At 38.1% G+C, this 23,858-nt stretch overlaps 1 long non-coding RNA gene across 3 annotated transcripts in view; it reads right to left on the reverse strand.

The window, feature by feature from the left end:
* The window catches only part of LOC129402482 (uncharacterized), a 176,908-nt gene that overhangs the window by 95,027 nt on the left and 58,023 nt on the right, over positions 1 to 23,858 (reverse strand). For 2 of the 3 annotated variants that reach the window (XR_008628674.1, XR_008628673.1), the window contains exons 3-4: positions 15,108 to 15,131; positions 10,152 to 10,318 (exon numbers count right to left, since the gene is read on the reverse strand). This is a non-coding gene — a long non-coding RNA (uncharacterized LOC129402482). Of the gene's footprint in view, positions 1 to 7,421; positions 9,906 to 10,151; positions 10,319 to 15,107; positions 15,132 to 23,858 lie in introns of those variants that run through there. The other variant, XR_008628672.1, reaches the window with a different exon arrangement.

The raw sequence follows: 23,858 nt of genomic DNA on the forward strand, positions 1-23,858 counted from the left end.
CTAAAAGAATCAGTAGATGAAAGAAAAAACTCCGTAGGAGCCCTCAATAGTAGAATGACTACAGCCAAAGACAGAATCAGTGATCTTGAAGATGAGCTGCAGAAAGTACATAGGGAACAACAAATAATAGCAAAAGACCTCAAAATGGCTCTAAAGCGAATTAGAGTCCTAGGCGATGACCTCAGGAGAAACAACATAAGAATCATGGGAGTGCCGGAATCACATGGAACCAATCCCAATGGAAAAAAACACAATTAAAGACATCATTGCTAAAACATTCCCAGAGCTAGAGAATGCAGACATCCAGATCCAAGGAGTCCGAAGGGTGCAAGCTAAAAGGGACCGAAATAGAAAATCCCCAAGACATATCATAGTCAGAATGATGGATGCCGCGGATAGAGACACAATACTGCAAACAGCAAGATCAAAGAAGGAGATCATATACAAAGGAGTACCCCTTAGATTCACAGCAGACCTATCAGAAGAAACCCTCCAAGCCCGAAGACAATGGTGGGATATAGTGAAAAAACTTCATGAAATGAATGTCTCACCAAGAATACTCTACCCGGCTAAACTCTCAGTTAAACTTGAAGTAACCATACACTATTTCACGGACAAGTAACAGCTCAGGAACTTCATAGACTCAAGACCAAATTTAAAAGAGGACTCAATGGGCTACTATAAGACAAGGAAAAAACCTACAAGAACAAACAACAAACCCTACAGAAAAATGACACAAAATCCCATGATAATAATTTCTCTTATTGTCAACAGTCTAAATGCACCAATCAAGAGGCACAGAGTGGCAAAATGGATTCAGAAACTAAACCCAACTTTCTGATGCCTACAAGAAACACATCTGAATAGTCAGAACAAACACAGACTCAAAATCAATGGATGGAAAACAATCCTGCAAGCAAACAGCTCTCTCAAAAAAAATAGTGGGGGCGGCCATATTAGTATCCTATAGCATAGATTTCAGGCTGAAAAAGATCAGAAGGGACAGCGAAGGTCATTTTCTATTCATTAAGGGATATGTACAACAGGAAGAAATCACACTCTTAAACATATACGCACCTAATGAATGACCAGCTAAATACTTAAAAGAACTCCTAACAGAATTTAAGGAGGACATAACTATCACCACGATAGTAGTTGGACACTTCAACACTGCCTTATCACCTCTGGATAGATAAACAAGAACAACACTCAGCAAGGAAACGATGGCTCTGAAGGAAGAAATGGAGGAGACAGGGCTAATAGACCTATACCGGGCTATACACCCCAAAAAGAAAGAATAAACATTCTTTTCCAGCGCACATGGAACGTTTTCCAAAATAGACCACGTTCTGGGCCACAAATTATACCTTAATAGAATCGGGAAGATAGAAATTGTATCAGCTACTTTTTCAGACCATGATGCACTGAAGATGGAAGTTAATCACGCACAGACACGGAGAACCAAATCAAACACTTGGAAATTAAACAACTCACTATTGAACAACGAGTGGGTCAAAAAGGAAATCAAGGAAGAAATAAAGAAATAACTCGAAACAAATGAGAATGAAGACACAAGCTACCAGAACCTATGGGATGCAGCTAAAGCTGTGTTAAGGGGAAAATTTATAGCTCTGCAAGCCTTCCTCGGAAATGAAGAAAGGGCCTATATTGATAGCTTGATTTCGCAGCTCAAGATCTTAGAAGAGGACCAGCAAAAGGAACCCAAACCAGATCAAAGAAAAGAAATAATTAAACTTAGAGCAGAAATTAACTATATGGAAACCTGAAAAACAATCCGAAAGATCAATGAAACAAAGAGCTGGTTCTTTGAGAAAATAAATAAGATTGATAAACCGCTAGCAAGACTCACAAAGAAAGAAAGAGAGAAAACACTAATAAACGGAATCAGAAACAAAAAGGGAGACATCACAACAGAAACCAAGGAGATTCAAAGGATCATCAAAGACTACTTTGAAAGACTGTATGCCACGAAACAAGAGAACCTAAAAGAAATGTACAAATTCCTTGACTCCTACAATCTCCCAAGACTGAACCAAGAAGACATGAAATACCTGAATAGGTCCATAAATATCAAGGTAATTGAAACCGTAATCAAAAGTCTCCCCAAAAACAAAAGCCCAGGTCCAGACGGATTCACTGGCAAATTATTCCAAACATTTAAAGAAGACCTGTTGCCAGTTCTCCTCAAGCTTTTCCAGGAAATTGAAAAGACAGGAACCCTTCCGAACAGTTTCTATGAGGCACATATCTCCCTAATACCAAAAGCAAACAAGACACCACTAACAAAGAAAACTATAGACCAATATCCCTGATGAACACTGATGCGAAGATCCTCAACAAAATACTAGCAAATAGAATCCAACAACTCATCAAAAAGATCATACACCATGACCAAGTGGGATTCATCCTGGGGATGCAAGGATGGTTTAACATTTGGAAATCAATCAACATAACCCATCATATCAACAAAAGTAAAGATAAGAAGTATATGATCATATCAGTAGATGCAGAGAAAGCATTTGACAAGATCCAACACCCATTCATGATAAAAACTCTCACCAAAATGGGTTTTGGAGGAACTTTTCTCAAGATAGTCAAAGCCATCTACCACAAACCTATGGCAAGCATTATCATCAATGGAGAAAAACTAAGGGCCTTTCCTCTAAGATCGGGGACAAGACAAGGATGCCCACTCTCACCACCACTTCTTTTTAATATAGTACTGGATGTACTAGCAATAGCCGTCAGGCAAGAAAAACATATTAAGGGGATTCAGATCGGAAAGTGTTGGATATCATTGGTTTGTCCTGCTCCCCTTGCCAATAGGAGCTTAGGTTTATCAGTCATACTCATCAAAGTGCTCCTGAGTCACTCCCATACCTTTGTTTATCTGTAACCACTTCTACCAGTTTATCTGCTCTTCCTCTAATCAAACTCTGTTGATTTGTAAGGTCAGTCCTTGCTAGGACAGTGATCTTGTATTGTAAGTTAATTTTGTCTTTCTCCTCTCATATGTCTTTTGAATAGTTTAACTTAAAACAATATCCTTTTTGTATGGACAAAGAAAGACATTTATTAATATGCTTTGGTATCATGGGATTTAATTGGCTTCAAGTATTATTCATTCCTGGGGATCTGCTTTCTTGACTTAAGCCTCAGCTGGCCTTACTTTCTAGCACCATCAAAAGCAGGGTCCCAACGGGGGGATGGGACAGACCCAGGGCAAGCGGTGAGATGCGTGCTATCCTGGCATTGAGATGGGCCTGGCCAAAGCTCCTAATGCTTAACTATAAGTTAAGAGCTTGGTCATGAGCTGTCATGTCATGATCCAAAAGCATCCACGAGACTAGGGCCCTGCTAGGGCTAGGAAAGACTAATCTGGCCTGAGCACTGTAGTCTGAGATCCAGGTGACCCCCGTAGAGCAATTCTATAAGCTTAATGCATCTCTTGCTATGTCCATACAAAATGATTTATAATATGAATACTTATATGTCAGTCAGACAAAGAGAGGAGAAACACACCCATGGAATTCCACTCTTGGGCGGATGTCCCTCTGAGAGAGATTCTGTCCTAGTGAAAGCATCCCCTAAGGGATAGAACTTTACCCCCTATGAATTGTAACCACACCTATGCATAAGCCCCGGCCTGCCACATCCGCAGTGGATGTGGGGGATTTTAAGGTAGCTGTATGAGGGGGCTGGGGGCGAGTTCCAAGGGGAAGCATAGACAGATAATGAAGTAGGATGGGGGCGGAAGAAGCAGGAGGAGAATCAGAGGATAATGGAGATGGACATGGAATACACTGCGACTGAGACCAACCATCTTGGCTCCGTCCCTTCCCTCGTCTGCGCTCTTCTTTTTATTTTTGTGTTTTACACAGGAAAGGAAGAAATCAAGCTCTCACTATTTGCAGACGATATAATGCTATACCTAGAGAAGCCTAAAACCTCTAGTAAGAAACTCTTAGAAACAATTGACCTATACAGTAAAGTCGCAGGCTATAAAAACAATACCCAAAAATCCATGGCCTTCCTATATGCAAACAATGAGACAGAGGAAAGGGACATGAAAAAAGCAATCCCGTTCACAATCATACCCCAGAAAATCAAATACCTTGGAATCAGTTTAACTAAAGAAGTAAAGGACCTCTACAAAGAAAACCATAAAGCGCTACTCCATGAAATAAAAGAGGAAATGAGGAAATGGAAACATATCTCCTGCTCATGGATAGGGAGAATAAACATTTTCAAAATGGCAATACTCCCCAAAGCGTTATACAGATTTAACGCGATCCCTATAAGGATACCCATGGCATTCTTCAGAAAAACGGATCAAGCAATCCTGAAATTTATATGGAACAATAAACGCCCACGGATAGCTAAAACAATTCTTGGGAAAAAGATGATGGGAGGCATCACCCTCGCCAACCTTAAACTCTACTACAAAGTGGTAACAATTAAAACAGCATGGTACTGGAACAAAGGCAGAAGACCAATAGAACAGGGTGGAATATCCCTACACACAACCTCAAATGTACGATCATCTAATCTTTGATAAGGGAGCAAGAGATTGAAGTGGAGCAAGGAAAGCCTCTTTAACAAATGCTGTTGGCACAACTGGACAACCACATGTAAAAGAATGGGCTTAGACCTCTACCTGACACCATGGACAAAAGTCAGATCAAAATGGATTAAAGACCTCAACATCAGACCACAAACCATAAGGTACATTGAAGACAAGGACAGCAAAACCCTCCACGATATTGAAGATAAAGGTATCTTCAACGATGACACGGAACTAAGCAATCTAATAGAAACAGAGATCAACAAATGGGACTACATTAAACTAAAAAGCTTCTGCACCGCGAAAGATACAGTGACCAAAATACAAAATACAAAATACAAAGACAGAATGGGAAAGGATATTTACACAATACTCATCAGAAAAGGGGTTAATATCAATGGTATATAAAGCACTGGTTGAACTCTACAAGAAGAAAATATCCAACCCCATCAAAAAATGGGGCGAAGAAATGAACAAAAATTTTACCAAGGAAGAGATTCGAATGGCCAAAAGGCACATGAAAAAGTGCTCTGCATCACTAATCATCAGAGAGATGCAGATCAAAACAACCATGAGATACCACCTCACACCACAGAGACTAGCACACATCCAAAAATACAAAAGCAACCACTGTTGGAGAGGATATGGGGAGAAAGGGACCCTTCTACACTGCTGGTGGGAATGCCGACTAGTTCAGCCCTTTTGGAAAACAATATGGACTATCCTCAAAAATCTAGAGGCTGAGATCCCATTTGACCCAGCAATACCACTTCTGGGAATATATCCCAGAGGAGCAAAAAAGTATAATCGAAATGACATCTGCACTTATGTGTTCATTGCAGCACTGCTTACAATAGCCAGAATCTGGAAAAAAACCGAATGCCCTAGAACAGATGACTGGTTGAAGAAACTTTGGTACATCTATACAATGGAATACTATGCAGATGTTAGAAAAAATGAGGTCATGAAGTTTGCATTATAAGTGGATCAGCATGGAAAGTATCATGCTAAGTGAAATGAGTCAGAAAGAGAGAGACAGACATAGAAAGATTGCACTCATCTGTGGAATATAGAATAATAGACTAGGAGTCTAACACCCAAGAATAGTAGAAATAAGTACTAGGAGTTTAACTTCATGGCTTGGAGGCTGGTCTCTCATTCTGGGCAACTCAGAGAAGGGAACACCAAGTAAAATGTGGTCGGAGGTCATGCAGGAGAGGGGTGATGCATGCGGAATGTAGACTAGAGACTGAACACAATGGCCACTCAACACCTTTATTGCAAACCACAACACCTAATCAGAGAGAGAGAAGGAAAGGGAATACCCTGCCATAGTGGCAGTTTGGGGTGGGGGGAGATGGGACTGGGGAGGGGGGGAGGGACGCTGGGTTTACTGTTGGTGGAGAATGGGCACTGGTGAAAGGATGGGTTCTTGAACTTTGTATGGAGGAAACATGAGCACAAAAATGTATAAATCTGTAACTGTACCCTCACGGTGATTCACTAATTAAAAATAAAAATTTAAAAAAATGCTTAAACTCACACACAAAAAAAGTAGGAGGAAAACAATTAAATGAATCACAAATAACATAAAGACAAAAGTTGACTGTAGCACACATTGGTTGTGGCAAAATTAGATGACAGTATGCATCAAACCATAAATATTGGTCAAAAAACTGTAAAGGAACTCAGGGAAGATTGGACTAAATGTGACAAATGTATCCTTTAACAGGGATAGATGGGAAAGGGCAATTCAGAGGTTGTGATGTGCAGTGAATTTGTATGTCAGTACCAAAAAAATGAAACACTATTCTAAATTTATTACCTAAACTATAATAATAAAAATAATTGCATGAACATAAAAAAATCAAACACTAACACTACTTCTAGGGTATATCTGATTTTTTTTTTTTGCTTTTGGGTCACACCCGTTGATACACAGGGGTCACTCCTGGCTCATGCACTCAGGAATCACCCCTGTTGGTGCTCAGGGACCATATGGGATGCTGGGATTTGAACCCGGATGGGCCGCGTGCAAGGCAAATGCCCTACCTGCTGTGCTATCACTCCAGCCCCTAGTATATCTGATTTACATCTATTGAATTGACTTAATTATTCCATATAAAATCCATAAAATGTAAATTAAGAAAATTAGAGAATTTATTAATTATAAAAAGTAAAGGCTAACATGTTTAATGAAAATAAACAATAGCTACCTAAAAGTCACCTCTTTTCTCTCTAACCACTCTCCTTCTCCACCCGCACCCCCCCCCAAAAAAAAAAGGAAACTGGAAAATAATAGAGGATTTTTTTCAGAATTTTGGGCCAAACTTGCTCTGCTAAGGCTTACTCCTAGTTTTATGCTCAAGGATAACTCCTGGTGGTTTTGATGGGATGCCAGGATTGAACCTGTGTGGCCACATTTTAGAATTTCACATTCTAAAATTTGCCACCATCCCATTGACTGCTTCACTAAATTATTATAGACGTTTGTTCCCCTAAGGTCATGTAGATAATAGTTTTTACTTATGAGTGTGCCAATGCTACAAAAAGATATAGCAATAAAATGAGGCATATTGGGGGCTGGAGCGATAGCACAGTGGGTAGGGCGTTTGCCTTGCACGCGGCCGACCCAGGTTCAAATCCCAGCATCCCATATGGTCCCCTGTGCACCGCCAGGGGTGATTCCTGAGTACATGAGCCAGGAGTGACCCCTGTGCATCGCCAGGTGTGACCCAAAAAGCAATAAATAAATAAATAAATAAATAAATAAATAAATAAATAAAATGAGGCATATTTAATGTCAGTTCAGGGGGAAAAATAAAGATTTATTACGTAGTCCACATGATAACCTTATCTTTGTTAAATCTGATCTTGCAAATTTAAAGTTCCAAGAAAATAAAAATGTTACAATAACTCTAAACACCCTTACAGTAATTGTACACACAGTTTAAGTATCTAGAAGTAAAAATGAAATAAAAAAAAAACAAAATTCTAAGGACAACATGGCTGACAAAAAAAGTAAAAAGGAAATCGCTCGTGAAGAAATCAGCTTTCAATTTTGAAATATCTGTCCACTTAATATATAGTTATAAATTACAATAACAAAGTATATTAAATATTATCCACACAGGAGAGCCTGGCTAGCTCCCCATGGCGTATTTATATGCCAAATATAGTAACAATGATGGGTCTCATTCTCCTGACTCTGAAAGAGCCTCTAACGAAGCACCATTGGGTAGGATGAATAAAGAGAGGCTGCTAAAATGCCATGGCTAGGATGAATGGAGACTTTACCGGGCTTCCTTGAGCAAATAGATGATCAACAGGATGATAGTGATAGTGATTAAATATTATATTTTATAATAAATTATTTCAACTACTTTATAGATGAACATGTAGCAATTATGTCATCATTTTGTTAATTTTTCTTTGTTATTGCTTAATTTTCAGACAACTCATAATTTCCAATGACTTTGTTTTTTGTATTTTGTGGTATGTCTGCTTATCTTTATAAATGATGTTATCTGAGTGCTTTCAATCTTTATAATATATTTCTTGCACCAATCCATAATGTGTCCAACATATGAATCAGCCAATCTAATTTTGACTTCTTCTGTCTATACAAATGCAAACATTTCTTTGACTGAACTTTGGACATTCCTTATGGTATGTTTAATTACTATCCTTATTTAACTTAGAATTCTCCGTTTAAAAAGTTGCATGACTGAATTTTTAAGTTAAGAAAGAACGTAAAAAGAGAAAAAAATATTTTTAAACAGTAACGATATGATGTGTGAGAAACAGTACAAGGAATTGTGATTTCCCTGCATATTGTTGCTCCCAGTTTGATCCATTGAGCTATATGAGGTCCCCTGAGCACTACAGGAGTGACTTCTGAGCACAGATCCAGGATAATCCCTGATTGTTGCCAGTATGACCCAGACTCTATCCATGGTACCCCAAATTTTAAGATGTAGCTTTTAAAGTCTTTCTTCCCCTCTTGGTATTGCTTCCCTCTTGTTGACAAAAATTAATATTCATATATAATAATTTTTTAAAGTTTATATTTATTAATGTATTCAATCATCAAATTTTTATTGCTATTGTCTTGAGCTGGGTACCAATATCAGAATGAAATTTAGTTCTTCATTAGTCTAGTTATAATTGATAACATTCATTCTGTCAGAAAATAACTAGAAGATATTTCCACAGTATGCATCTGATAAGAAAATAATAGCCACAGTATGTCAACATATAGAGAATGCAGTAACAATTAAAAAAATCAAAACTGATAGCATTGGAATTCATACTTATTCAAAGTGCATATATATATGTATATATATATATATATAAGGGTAATGGATATAGAAAAGTTACACTGAGATATCAATCTCACTTATTAAAATGGTCTATGCCAGAAGCAACAGTAGGACTAGAGAAATAATACAGGGTTAAGATATTTGCCTTGTACAAAATGAACCGTGATTAGATCTGGCACTCCTGAGCACAACCAGCAGTAATCTCTGAACACTAATTATTGTGTCCCCAAACAAACAACAACAAAAACCACAACAAAACAGGAGCTGGGGAGATCATATGCAGATAGTGTCCTTGCTTTCTAAGCTGCCTACCTGGGTTCAATCCTCAGCATCTCAAATGGTACCCCAGGTCTGCCTGGAGTGATGCCTGAGTGCACAGTCAGTCAGAAGTAAGCACTAAGCACCACTGGGTGTGGCCAACTGACCCTCCCCTCCAGAAAAATAAAAACTAGAAAAAAATAGCATAAGTGCTGGAGGGCATATGGAGGACTAAAAGAAACGTGTCTGCTCTGTTGATGTACATGTAAATTTATATAAAATATTTTTGAAAATTATACATAACTTATTAAAGTTAAAGCTATTTATCCATTTATTTTTATGTTTATTTATAATTTAATTTGGGAGTCAAAAAGGCTTGTTCTTGCCACCCTCTCAAGGATCACTTCTGACTTTGTTTGGGGAACATACAAAGTGCCAGTGATGGAACGAGAGTTGTTACATGCAAGGAAAGAACCTAAACAAGTTTAGGAAAAACATTCTTAACATCAAGTCTGTATTATACGCAAATCCTATTGTTGAAGAAATAAATAAGAAAATAAACACTGTAACAACAACAGTAATAACTCCAATATAAATAAGAGGAAAATAAGCTAAAGAAGTATAGAAATCAGGGGCTGGAGCTATATTACAGTGGGTAGTGTATTTGCGTTGCATGCAGCTGACCCAGGTTCGATTCCCAGCATCCCATATGGTCCCCTGAGTACCGCCAGGAGTGATTTCTGAGTGTAGTGCCAGGAGTCATCCATGTGCATCACCGGGTGTGATCAAAAAAGAAGAAAAAACATATAAAAATCAGAAAAATAAGTCAAGTTACATTGGTTATTTTGCTAAGGAATATAGAGCTATTTATGCACAAAAATTTATATCCATCCCAATATTTATTTAAGTTTACAAAATCTAAAATATTGAAGCAGTGTTCATTGATAGATTATTAGATTAAAAAATTAGTAGAATATTCAGACTACCTCAACATGACGAACGACCTGAGCTGCTCAGGAGGAAGAGAGAAGCATAGAACGCCTTCAAAAGCGTTGAAGAAGTTGTTTAGAGGACGAAGGACTTCTGGCTCCGGACACATCTTTTTGACTCCACCATTCTTCCTGCACTAATATATGCCTCAGAGACCTAGGCCCTACAAAAACAGGATAAGAACGCTATTCAGATCTCTTAAAGAGGAATCGAAAGAGCTATGCTTGGAGTATAACATTACACTCAAGTGAGAGAAGAAATTTTGAGCTCTGAACCCCATCAACAATTGAGATCTGGGACACTGCCTCATTTGCCAAGGCATTGAAAATCACATGGGCAGGACACGTAATGCGATTTGGAGATGATCGCTGGACTAGAGCTGTTACCGAATGGATTCCACGGGACATCAAAAGAACATCTGGCTGCCCACCTACAAGATGGCCAGACTTCTTCATCAAAATCCTAAGTGAGAAAATTTCTGTTCATTTCCATCCCTTATTTTTTGATGGGGTTGGAAGAAATTTTCTCAAAGAAGAAATCTGAATGGCTAAAAGACACATGAGAAAATGCTCTACATCACTAATCATTAGGGAGATGCAGGTTAAAACAACAATGAGATGTCATTTCACACCACAGAGACTGACCCACATCCAAAAGAGCAAACGCAACCCGTGTTGGTGTGGATGTAGGGAGAAAGGGACTCTCCTTCACTGCTGGTGGGAATGCCGAATGGTTCAGCCATTTTGGAAAACAAAATGGACGATTCTAAAAAAATTAGAAATTGAGCTCCCATTTGACCCAGCAATACGACTGCTGGGAATATATCCCAGAGAAGCAAAAAAGTATAGTCGAAATTACATCTGCATTTGTATGTTCATTGCAGCACTGTTCACAATAGCCAAAATCTGGAAAAAACTGGAGTGCCCAAAAACAGATGAGTGGTTAAAGAAACTTTGATACATCTACACAATGGAATACTATGCAGCTGTTAGAAAAAATGAAGTCAGGAAATTTGCACATAAGTGGATCAATATGGAAAGTATCATGTTAAGTGAAATGAGTCAGAAAGAGACGTAGAAAGATCGCACTCATCTGTAGAATATAAAATAACAGAGTGGGAGACTAATACCCAAGAGTAGTAGAGATAAGGACCAGGAGGTCTGCCCCACAGCTTGGAAACTGGCCTCACATGCTGGGGGAAAAGGTAGCTCAGATAGAAAACAGAACACCAAGTAGAGGATGTTGGGAGAACCCATTCGGGTTGGAAGAGGCAAACTGAAAGTAGACTATAGACCAAACATGAAGGCCACTCAATACCTCTATTGCAGGCTACAGCACTCAAAAGGAGAGAGAACAAAAGGGAATATCCTGCTGCAGAGTCAGGGTGGGGTGTTCGGGGATGGGGTGGGGGTGGGGGTGGGGATACTGGGATCATTGGTGGAGGAGAATGGGCACTGATGGAGGGACGGGTAAACGATCATTGCATGAATGAAATGCAAACACAAAAGTTCATAAGTTTGTAACTGTAGATCTCTACATGTGATTCTCTAATAAAATTTTTTTTAAAAAATCCTAAGTGAACGGTTTGATGTTCTTCGTATTCCTGGAGCGAGCAGACACCACTGGGCTGCACTAGCACATGCTAGAGTCAAATGGAGACGTTACTGGCACCCACTCAAGCAAATTGAGGAGCAATGGGATGACAAGTGATACAAGTGATACCTAATATTATTTAATTGCATAAAAGATAAGATTTTTTTATTCGTAACAAAACTGGGAGGAGATTAAGGGAATTATGCTAAACAAGTTAAGCAGAAAGAGGAAATCAAGTATTTCATATCTTGGCCTATGTGTAAAATTTCTTGAGAATTGCACATATGTACCATTAAAAAAAATAACAAGTAAAACCAGCAGACAATGGTAATAAAATTAAGGTTTTCTGAAGATAAGCACAGTAGCAAGTTCACAAAATGTGTGAAAGTAAAAAATGTATATAAAAATTAAAAAATAAAAGAATTTTGGAGATAAATTTGAAGACTGCCATGTATTTTAAGAGTTCTCTGTTGTAATATCAAGTAATGGGGCAGAAAGATAGAAAGTTTGTTTGACTTATCAATACTACCTTTAAATACTGGTCTTTTAAATTAAAAATGCCATAACCAGATGAACAAGGACACATGAAAAAGTGCTCTACATCAATAATCATCAGGGAGATGCGGATCAAAACGACCATGAGATACCATCTCACACCACAGAGACTAAGTGAAATGAGTCAGAAAGAGAGAGACAGACATAGAAAGATTGCACTCATCTGTGGAACATAAAATAACAGAGTAGGAGACTAATACCCAAGAATAGTAGAAATAAGTACCAGGAGGTTGGCTACATGTGTTGGAAGCTGGCCTCACATGCTGGGGGGAAAAGCACCTCAGATAGAGAAGGGAATACCAAGTAAAATGTGGTTGAGACTGCACCCGGGAGATGCGTGCTGAAAGTAGACTAGAGACTGAACACGATGACCACTCAATACCCCTATTGCAAACCACAATATCCAATTGGAGAGAAAGAACAAAAGGTAATACTCTGCCACAGAGGCAGGGTGGGGTGGGGGGGGAGATGGGATGGGGGGTGGGAGGGATACTGGGTTTATTGGTGGTAGAGAATGGGCACTGGAGGGGGGATGGGGTCTCGAACATTGTATGAGGGAAACACAAACACGAAAATGTGTAAATCTGTAACTGTACCCTCACAGTGATTCACTGATTAAAAATAAATAAATTAAAAAAATAAAATAAAACACCTGAAGCAGGTAGTTTTTAAAGCCAAAAAAAAGGAGAAGAAATGAAAAGAAACAAGGATTCTCAAAACCTTGTTAAATATATACTGATGTTTCCATTTCCTCAGATAGCTATTTTTGTCACCTAATAAAAAATATTAGATGTTAAATAAATTTAGTTTACTTAACATCAAACCCTCTTTGGTGTGAATCAAAGACACACGCAATCTTTTTTAGTGAATGTTGTGGTTTCTGCACACTTTAAGATCATTTCCTTTAAAAACAAACAAAAGATTACTTATTTACCTTTATATTTTAACAATGATAGTGCTGGAACAATATTGTGAAAATAGTAAAAGATAAACACTCACCTCCAATAAAATACCTTACTAAAACCTTATATATACTTCACATATTCTTAGACAACGTATAAGAAAATGAACCAAACATGAAGTTAAAGATTCATGTTCTGACTTTACAAGTTTACTTAGTCATTTATGCCTACACAAGGAATTTATGCATGGTCAGTCAGAGACAGACAGGGGTCCACATATTAAAGATTATCATTTACTTTCAATTAATTGATGGCAATGGTTAAATGAAAATATTCATATTTTCTCGCATGCATTTCTTAGTTCTACAATATATATTTCAGTGATTACAGTACATGGATGTTATTTATAAATAATATACATTTGTGCTACAAATATAATTTGGTTGCCTTGAAACACATTTCTGAGATTGTCTGGCAAAAATGTTAAAATTGGAGCACACAGATGAACAGGATTCCTCTTTTTCTAACCTAATTGGAAAGAATTCAGTTAAAAATAAATACCCTATCAAAAAGAACAAAAAAGAACTAGAAATTATGTGGATGTGGGGAGAAAGGGAACCTCATTCATTGTTTGTAGAAATGTTGACTTTTGGGGGCTGGAGCGATAGCACAGCGAGTAGGGCATTTGCCTTTCATGTGGCCAAACTGAGTTCTAATCCCTGGCATCCCAAATGGTCCCCCAAGCACTGCCAGGAGTAAGTCCTGAGTGCAGAGCCAGGAGTAACCCGTGTGCATCGCCGGGTGTGATCAAAAAGGAAAAAAATGTTAACTTTTTGGAAAACAATATGGACACTTAACAAAAACTAAGAAGCTTCCATATAATCCTACAATTCCAATTACTGGCATATATCCCAAGCACCCAAAATTTCTGTTCATAAAATTCATTTGAATAAAAAAAATTCATTTGAATTCTTATGTTTTTTGACTATTCATAATAGCCAAAATAAAGATTTCAAATGTCCAAAATAGATGACTGAATAAGAACAAACAAATGGTCCCACTTTGCTGTGCCCGCCGCTCCAGTATGACTGAGGAGGACAAGGGAGCTGCTTTGGACACCAGCAGCCCACTCAACAACCTGCAGTATGTGATTTGAGCGTTTCTGCCAGGCCCCCCATGCGGGGGCCCGGAGTTTCTCTTTTTTTTTTAATCTCTCTCTCTCTCCCTCAACCTCTCCTGGGCACAGCACAGCCTCCACCCCACTTCTCTGAGCACAAAATGGAGACACGCACCCAAATGTGCAGCGCGGCTGGCGGGAGATCGAGGGCAGGGAAGTACCGGTCTCCGCCCACCTCGGACACTTAAAGAGAGTGCAGCCACGTGGGCTTTCCCACTTTGCCGCGCCCGCCGCTCCAGTATGACTGAAGAGGACAAGGGAGCTTTCCCAGTTCTGCCCGTGAGGGAGCCCGGTATTTCTCTAGGTTTTCCCATCTTATGAGCACCATATATATAACCCTCCACATGGTGATTCAATAAAATTAAAAAAAAAGAACAAACAAATGAAAAACCACTATGTACATATTCATAGTTGAATACTACACAGCTATAAAAAGATTAGATTATACAATTTGCAACTACATAATTGGAATTGGGAAGTATCATGTTAGTGAAAGAAAGAGGAACAGAACACAGAATTAATTCATTTCTATGTGGTATATAAAGAAACACAGTAGGGAAATAATGTCAAAAGGCAACAGAAAATGAAAACTTGTCTCAACAGGAAACATATCGAAGGTGGAGACAGGGCGGTGTGATGGGTGGGGTGTAGGGACAATGGTGGAGGGAAGTAAACACTCTGTTGGAGGGTGTTACCCTAGAAAAATTTTATGTATGAAACCTTACCTAATCATTTGCAATCCTTGGTGCCTAAAATAAAAAGAATTAAAATTAGCTAAAAATAATAGTATATTACACAGATGGGCTATTAAAGAGGCATAGTTTCAGAAATATTTAAAGATCTTGTAAATAAATATTTAATCAAATTCACACCATTAATTGGAATGCCTAGAAGAACATAAATTTCTACAATTTTAGAACCTCCTAAGATTAAATCGGATGGAAACATTAAACATGAATTTTCCTATAGCTATCTCAAGAAAATAGAGACAGTTATCAAAAATCTCCCTTAGAATTAATTACCCAGAACATATAGCTAAAATGATTTTTTCCAAATCTTCCAAAAGGTATTCTACTCATCCTTTTCATGATCTTTCTAGATGTGGGATCAATGGAAATATTCCTCAACAGTATCTGTAGGTCCAATATTATTTTGATAACAAAGGCTCACAAAAATATTATTTAAAAAGAACATTTAATATCAGTGACCCTGATGAAAATAGATACTATATCATCAATGAAATCCTAATAAGGTGCTGGAGAGATAGTTTTGGGGATGTGGTATTGGCCGTGCACTCAGCTCACCCAGTTGGATCCCTGGAACTTCCTATGGCTCCCAACAGGAATGATACCGAAAACATAAACGCATAGCCAAACACAGTCCCTAAGCACAGATGATGTGGCCCTAAAGCAAAAGTCAAATACTAACAAATCAAACCCAGCAATGAATTAAGTTAGTTATATAATATGATTAAGTGATATTAATCGAAGAAGTATCAGAATTGTTCAACATGCACAAGTCAATTAATGTGATCACTGTCACTGTATCACTATCATCCCATTGTTCATCGATTTGCTCGAGCAGGTTCCAGTAACATCTCCATTCATCCTAGCCCTGAGATTTTAGCAGCCTCTTTTTACTCATGCTTCCCATTGGTGCAGCATTGGAGGCTCTTCCAGGGTTAAGGGAATGGGACCATCATTGTTACTGTTTTTGGCATATCGAATACACCACGGGTAGCTTGCCAGGTTCTACCATGGGGGTGAATACTCTCAGTAGCTTACTGGGCTCTCTGAGAGGGAGAACTAGACAATAAGAGGTTGCATGCTGCGAATGGGATACACCACATTGATAAAATGAATGATAAACACTATATGATTTCTTTATAGATACAGAGAACAGCATTTCAAAAATTTCACTAGATTTTATGGTGAAAATCCTCTGAAAAATAGGAATTGAATTTACTTATCTGAATATTATAAAGTCCATATATAATAATCCAGAGCTTATGACATCTTTAATAAAAAAGTTGAAACACTTTAAAGTCAGGCTTAAAGCAAAGACATCCAGTTTCACATCTACCTGCTATTGTGCAACATAGTAATTAATAGACATTCAAGGCACACAATTAGGCAAAAAAGAAAAATCAAAGAAAGAAATACTAATTGTTAAAGAAGTCAAGGTATAATGTCATTGCTTATGAAAAACCATGAAGAATTTACTAAAAATTCATAGAAGTAGTAAACTTAGTACTAAAGTAGCAGGGTATGGAAATTAACGTATGAAATCTGTTTTAGTTTTATATTAACAATATGTAAAACAAAAATAAACACATTTATCACCATGCCTAAAAAATGACCCTCAACTATCAGGAATCAATTTAACAAAAGACATGAATTATCTAGTTAGTGAAAATTATAAATGCTATAAAAGAAATAAAAGACACAAGAACATGGAAATATATTCCTTGGCAATAGATTCTAATAATCAACATTGCCAAAATAATTTTATATTATTAAAGGTCAAATACAACTTTGAAGATGCCTTTAGCTCCATGTTGTAGAGTGTTATATTCACATTTTCCTCCATGTACCTTATGGATTCAGTCTGATGGTGAGGTCTTTAATTCATTTTGATCTAACTTTTGTGCATGGTTCTAGAAAGAGGTCTAAGTTCACTTTTTTGCATGTAGCTGCTCAGTTTTCTTAGCATCACAAGGAGAAGATTCTTCCCTTGCTCCACTTTGTATTTCTTGCTCCTGTATCAAAGATTCAGTGATCATATGCTTGAGGGTTGATGTCAGGGTATTTTTGACTCTATTCCATTGATCTGCAGATCTGTCTTTATTCCAATACCAATCTGTTTTCATTACTACTATTTTGAAGTTGCGGAAAGTGATGCCGCCTATATTTTTCCCCAAGGATTGCTTTATCTACTTATGGGGCTTTGTTGTTCTATTTTTTTGAAAATTGTCAGAAAAAAAATTGTCATGAATGATCTTATAGGGACTGCATTGAATCTGTATAATGCTTTGGGAACTACTGCCATTTTGACCATATTAGTTCTCTCAATCCATGAACAGGGAATGTGTTTCCATTTTCTCATTTCCTTCTTTATTTCTTGAAGTAGTGTTTTGTAGTTTTGGTTTCTTGTTGTTGTTGCTGTTGTTTTTGGTACAGGTCCTTCGCCTCTTTGGTTAAATTGATTCCAAGATATTTGGTTTTCTGAGGCATGATTGTGAATGGTATTGTTTTGCTTACGTCTCTCTTCATTTTTATTATTTGTAGGAAAGCAAAGGGGATACATTTAACTAAACAGGATACATTTAACTAAAAATCTTCTACACCTCAAAAGAAATAATGACCAAGATACAAAGATAGCCCACATATTGTGGAAAAATATTTACCTAAGGCTCATTTGATAAGGATTTAATAACCAAGATATGTAAGGCACTGGTAGAACTTTATATGTAAAAACCATCAACCTCATCAAAAAATTGGGGGGGAAATGAAAACCTTTCTCAAAAAAGAAATACAAATGGCCAAAGGACATAAAAATGATCTATATCATGAATCATCAGGGATATCCAAATCAAAACAACAATAAGATATCATCTCACACCACAGAGACTGGCACACATCAAATAAAGAGAACAAAAACAGGTAATGCTAGTGTAGATGCGGGGAGAAAGGGACTCTTCTCTATTGTTGGTGGTATTGCGGAATGGTTCAGGTTTCTTGGAAAACAATACGGACATGCCTCAAAAAAGTATAAATTGAGATTCCATTTGACTTAGAATAGCACTTCTGGGAAAAATACATGGGGGTTCGAAAAGACACAGCAGAAACACCACCTGCTTTCTATGTTCATTGCAGAGCTATTCATAATAGCTAGAATCTGGAAAAAACCTGAGTGTCTGAAAACAGATGACTGGATAAAGGGACTATGGTACATCTACACAATAGAATACTACATAGGTGTTAGGAAAAATGAACTAATTAAATTTGCCTATAAATGAATGGACATGGAGAATAACACGCTGAGTGAAATGAATGAGAAAGTGAGGCACAGATATAGAATGACTGCATTCATTTGTGGTATATAAAAATAATATAAAACAAATATCCAAGGCCAGAGAAAATGGGCCAGGAGGACTGGTCAGTGGTTGGAAATTACTACAAGGATGTGGGGGTTGAAGGGTAGTCAAGATAGAGGTGGGTACATTATGACAAAATTAATAAGAAATAATCTATCTGGACAAGAACTGAGTGTTGAAAGTAAGTAAAGGGATACATATGATAACCTTTCAGCATTCTTGCAATCAGCAATATTGCAATCCATAATGCTTAAAATGAGAGAGAGAAAGAGAGATAGTGAGTGAGAGAGAGGAGAGGTGCCTGTCATAGAGGGAGACTAATGTGGGGGGTAGGTTGGGGGGCTAGGAGTGAAACTGGAGACATTGATGCTGGAAAATTATGTTAGAGGGATGATTGCTAGAACACTGTGTGAGTGAAACCATGAACAGCTTTGTAATGCTCTATCCCATGGTAATTCAATAAAAATAAAAATTAATATTAAAAATTCCTAATGAAAAATAAAAGTCATGGAATCATTTATTCCTTCAATTGAGCACGCTGGGGAACCATGGGAGGTGTACAGCCCAACTCCTGGCCCAGCCAAAGATCCTCAGGCATCCATTTCCACACCATTAGAGCTCAACTCCATTAGAGCTCAACTCCACCACTCCACAAATTCTCTTTACAGAAACAACAATCAGCAAATAATTTCAGATACACAGTATACATACTGAGAACACTGGGGGTTCTTTGGATTCAGGTTGGATAGCCTTCCCCTAACTCCATATACTTCTAGAAGCTGTGGCCACCTTCCAACGCCCACCTTCCAACGCCACAGACATGTCCAATCCTTGGTCCAGATCATAGATGCTGAAATCCCTAAACTGTGCAGCTGTATACACAGCTGCACACACCTCCTGAAGCTATAAACAGCTTAATAAATTCTTACACTACAGACTTAATAAACCTGTAATCAGATATAACTATTTTCACATAAATTAATTTTATCCTTATTAATTTTACTATTGATTTTTTTGAATTTTTTATTAGTTTATTTTTAATTTATACATTTTTGTGCTCATGTTTCCCTCATACAAAGTTCGATAACCCATCCATTCACCAGTGCCCATTTCCACCACCAGTAAACCCAACATCCCTCCCACCCTCCCCAGTCCCATCTCCCCCCACCCCAAACTGCCACTATGGCAGGGTATTCCCTTTTGTTCTCTCTCTCTGATTAGGTGTTGTGGTTTGCAATAAAGGTGTTGAGTGGCCATTGTGTTCAGTCTTTAGTCTATATTTGGCCTGCATCACCCTTCCCCCACATGACCTCCGACCACATTTTACTTGGTGGTCCCTTCCCTGAGTTACCCAGAATGAGAGACCAGCCTCCAAGCCATGGAGACAACCTCCTAGTACTTATTTCTACTATTCTTGGGCATTAGTCTTATAGTCTATTATTCTATATTCCACAGATGAGTGCAATATTTCCATGTCTGTCTCTCTCTTTCTGACTCATTTCACTTAGCATGATACTTTCCATTCTGATCCACTTATATGCAAAGGTCATGACCTCATTTTTTCTAACAACTGCATAGTATTCCATTGTATAGATGTACCAAAGTTTCTTCAACCAGTCATCTGTTCTAGGGCACTCGGGTTTTTTCCAGATTCTGGCTATTGTAAACAGTGCTGCGATGAACATATAAGTGCAGATGTCACTTCGACTATACTTTTTGGCTTTTCTGGGATATATTCCCAGCAGTGGTATTGCTGGGTCAAATGGGAGCTCAACCTCTAGTTTTTTGAGAATCGTCCATATTGTTTTACAAAAGGGCTGAACTAGCCGACATTCCCAGCAGCAGTGTAGAAGGGTCCCTTTATCCCCACATCCTCTCCAACAACGGTTGGGTTGCTTTTGTTCTTTTGGATGTGTGCTAGTCTCTGTGGTGTGAGGTGGTATCTCGTGGTTGTTTTGATCTGCATCTCTCTGACGATTATTGATGTAGAGCACTTTTTCATGTGCCTTTTAGCCATTCGAATCTCTTCCTTGATAAAGTTTCTGTTCATTTCTTCGCCCCATTTTTTGATGGGTTGGATGTTTTCTTCTTGTAGAGTTCAACCAGTGCTTTATATACCATTGATATTAACCCCTTATCTTATGGGTATTGTGTAAATATCCTTTCGCATTCTGTAGATAGTCTTTGTATTCTGGTCACTGTATCTTTTGCAGTGCAGAAGCTTTTTAGTTTCATGTAGTCCCATTTGTTGATCTCTGTTTTTACTAGATTGCTTAGTTCCGTGTCATCTTTGAAGATACCTTTATCTTCAATATCGTGGAGGGTTTTGCCGTCCTTGTCTTCAATGTACCTTATAGTTTGTGGTCTGATGTTGAGGTCTTTAATCCATTTTGGTCTGACTTTTGTGCATGGTGTCAGGTCGAGTTCTAAGCCCATTTTTTTGCATGTGGTTGTCCAGTTGTGCCAGCACCATTTGTTAAAGAGTCTTTCCTTGCTCCACTTCACATCTCGGAATATCCCCACACACAACCTCAAATGTACGATCATCTAATCTTGATAAAGGAGCAAGAAATTTTATTATATAATTTAGTTCTATTATTGTATCATCCATTATAGCTTTTATATGTTAAATAAATTTTGAAAATATAAAAATAAAAGAAAACCAGTAACTATGGTATTATACCACCATAAAACATGAATATATTTTAAAAATAGAACTGTGGCATTGGGAAAATTATTTTTCTTTTTAATTGAATTACCTTAAGACAAACCATTACAAAGTTAATTATGATTAAGTTTCAGACATACAATGTTCCAACACCATTAATCCCTTCACCAATAGGGTACATTCTCACCACCAAAACCAATGTCCCCAGTTTCCTTTCTGCCACCCCTAAAGTTTTACAGTTTGCCTCTACAAAAGACAATTTTACTCTCTCTGTGTTCTTTTATTTTTTAATTTTATTGAATCACCATGAGCTACAAAATTTTCATGTTTGAGATTCAGCCATACAATGATCGAACACCCATCCTCCACCAGTGCACAATTTCCATCACCAATGTCCCCAGTATCTGGCTCTGCCCCCATCCCAGTCCTCAGCCTATCTCTATAGCAAACAATTTCCCCAATACTCTTTCTCTACTTTTGGGCATTATGTTTTGCCCAAATTTTCCCACCACCATTCAAGCCTGCCTGTCAGGGGGAGACACTAGATAATTTATTTTCCATTGGTAATTTTGAATATCACAAGAGTTTGCACAGCCTTTGGGGCTACACACTTCTGGGATATTATATTGTAGATTTTTGGGTTCCAGAGACATCTTTGTAGGGCACTAATCCGTTTTGGGACTCAATTGGGAGTCTCTGGACCAGGGCTGTTGGTGACCAAGATGGGTCCTGGCAGAAACTTTTGGGTGTGACAACTAGGCCCCAGGGCTGGTGAGAGTTAAGGAGGGACCCCCCTCTGTTCTTTTAAACATTTGGGTTTGCAATACAGGTACTGAAAGATTATCATGTATTTCACCTTACCTACTTTCAGCAAGCAGCTTTTACTCAGAGTAATCATTCCCAATTATTACTGTTACAGCTCTTCCTTCTCTGCCTGAACTACTCTCTCCTCCCACTTGCTGCAAGCTTCCAATTATAGACCAGTCTTTCTGGCCTTCATTTCTACTGTCTTTGGGTGTTAATCTTATACTATGCTTGTTTATTTAAATATCCTGCAAATGGGTGCAGTCATTCTATGCCTGTGCCTCTCACTTTGACTCATTTTATTCAGCATGATACTCTCTATGTCCATTCATGTGTAAACAAACTTCATGACTTCATTTTTCATAGTGGCTCTATAGCATTCCTTTGCGTAGGTGTACTATAATTTATAAAGAAAGTCATCTTTTCTTAGACAACCAGGGTGTTTGCAGATTCTGGCTATTGTAAATAATGCTGCCATGAATATGGAAGTCCATGTAGCTTTTCTGAATTGTATTTTTGAGCCCCAGGGATATATTTCCCAATGTCATATTACTGAGTCATATTGAAAGTCAATTTCTGGTTTCTTGAGGAATATCCATATTGCTTTCTAAAAGTTCTGGACAAGTCTGAATTCCCAATAGCAATGAATAAGAGTCCATTTATCGCTGCATCTGTCCCAGCACTAAAAGAGTTCTTGCTCTTTTTTCATGTGTGCCAATCACTTTGGTGGGAAATATTTCGCTGTTTTACATTGCATCTTCCAACAGTTATGAAGAGCATTTTAAAAATTTTTATTGAATCACTGTGAGATAGTTCCAAGCTTTCATGTTTGGGTTACAATCACACAAAGATCAAACACCCATTCCTCCACCAGTGCACATTCCTCCCCACCAATATCCCCAGTATACACCCCATTTCCCACCCTCCCCCTGCCTCCATGGCAGACAATATTCCCTACACTCTCTCTCTACTTTTGGGCATTATGGCTTCCAACACAGACACTGAGGGGCTATATGCTTTGGGCACACACCTCCCATCCCAACTGATTCCTCCAGCCATCATTTTCTTAGTGATTCCTTCTCAATTCCATCTGCCTTCTCCTCTCTGCTCATGAAGAAGGCTTCCAGCTATGAAGCAATCTTCCTGGTCCTTGTCTCTACTTTCCTTGGGTGTCAGCCTCATGTGATGTTATTCTATACTCCACAAATGAGTGCAGTCCTTCTATGTCTGTTCTTCTCTTTCTGACTCATTTCACTTAGCATGATACTCTCCATGTCTATCGATTTATAAGCAAATTTCATGACTTCATCTCTCCTAACAGCTGCATAGTATTCCATTGTGTAGTGTACCAAAGTTTCTTTAACCAGTCATCTGTTCTAGGACACTTGGGTTGTTTCCAGATTTTGACTATTATGAACAGTGCTGCAATGAACATATAGGTACAAATGTCATTTCGACTGTGATTTTATGCATCCTCGGGATACATTCCCAGAAGTGGTATTATGGGGTCATATGGAAGCTCAATTTATAGTTTTTGAAGGACTTTCCATATTGTTTTCCAGAAAGGCTGGGCCAGTCAGCATTCCCACCAAAATTGAAAGAGTGTCCCTTTTTTCCCACATCCATGCCAACATTGGTTGCTTTTGTTCTTTTGAATGTGTGCCAGTCTTTGTGGTGTGAAATGATATCTCACTGTTGTTTTGAATGCATCTCCCTGATGACTAATGAAGTGGAACATTTTTTCATGTGTCTTTTGGTCATTTGTATTTATTTTTTGGGGAAACTTCTGTTCATTTCTTCTCCCCATTTTTGGATGTGGTTGGAGAATTTTTTCTTATACAGTTCTACTAGTGTCTTATATATCCTGGGTATTAATCCCTTATCAGATGGATATTGGGTAAATATTTT

The sequence above is a fragment of the Sorex araneus genome, chromosome 2 (assembly GCF_027595985.1).
Source record: "Sorex araneus isolate mSorAra2 chromosome 2, mSorAra2.pri, whole genome shotgun sequence".
In the NCBI taxonomy this organism is placed as follows: domain Eukaryota; kingdom Metazoa; phylum Chordata; class Mammalia; order Eulipotyphla; family Soricidae; genus Sorex; species Sorex araneus.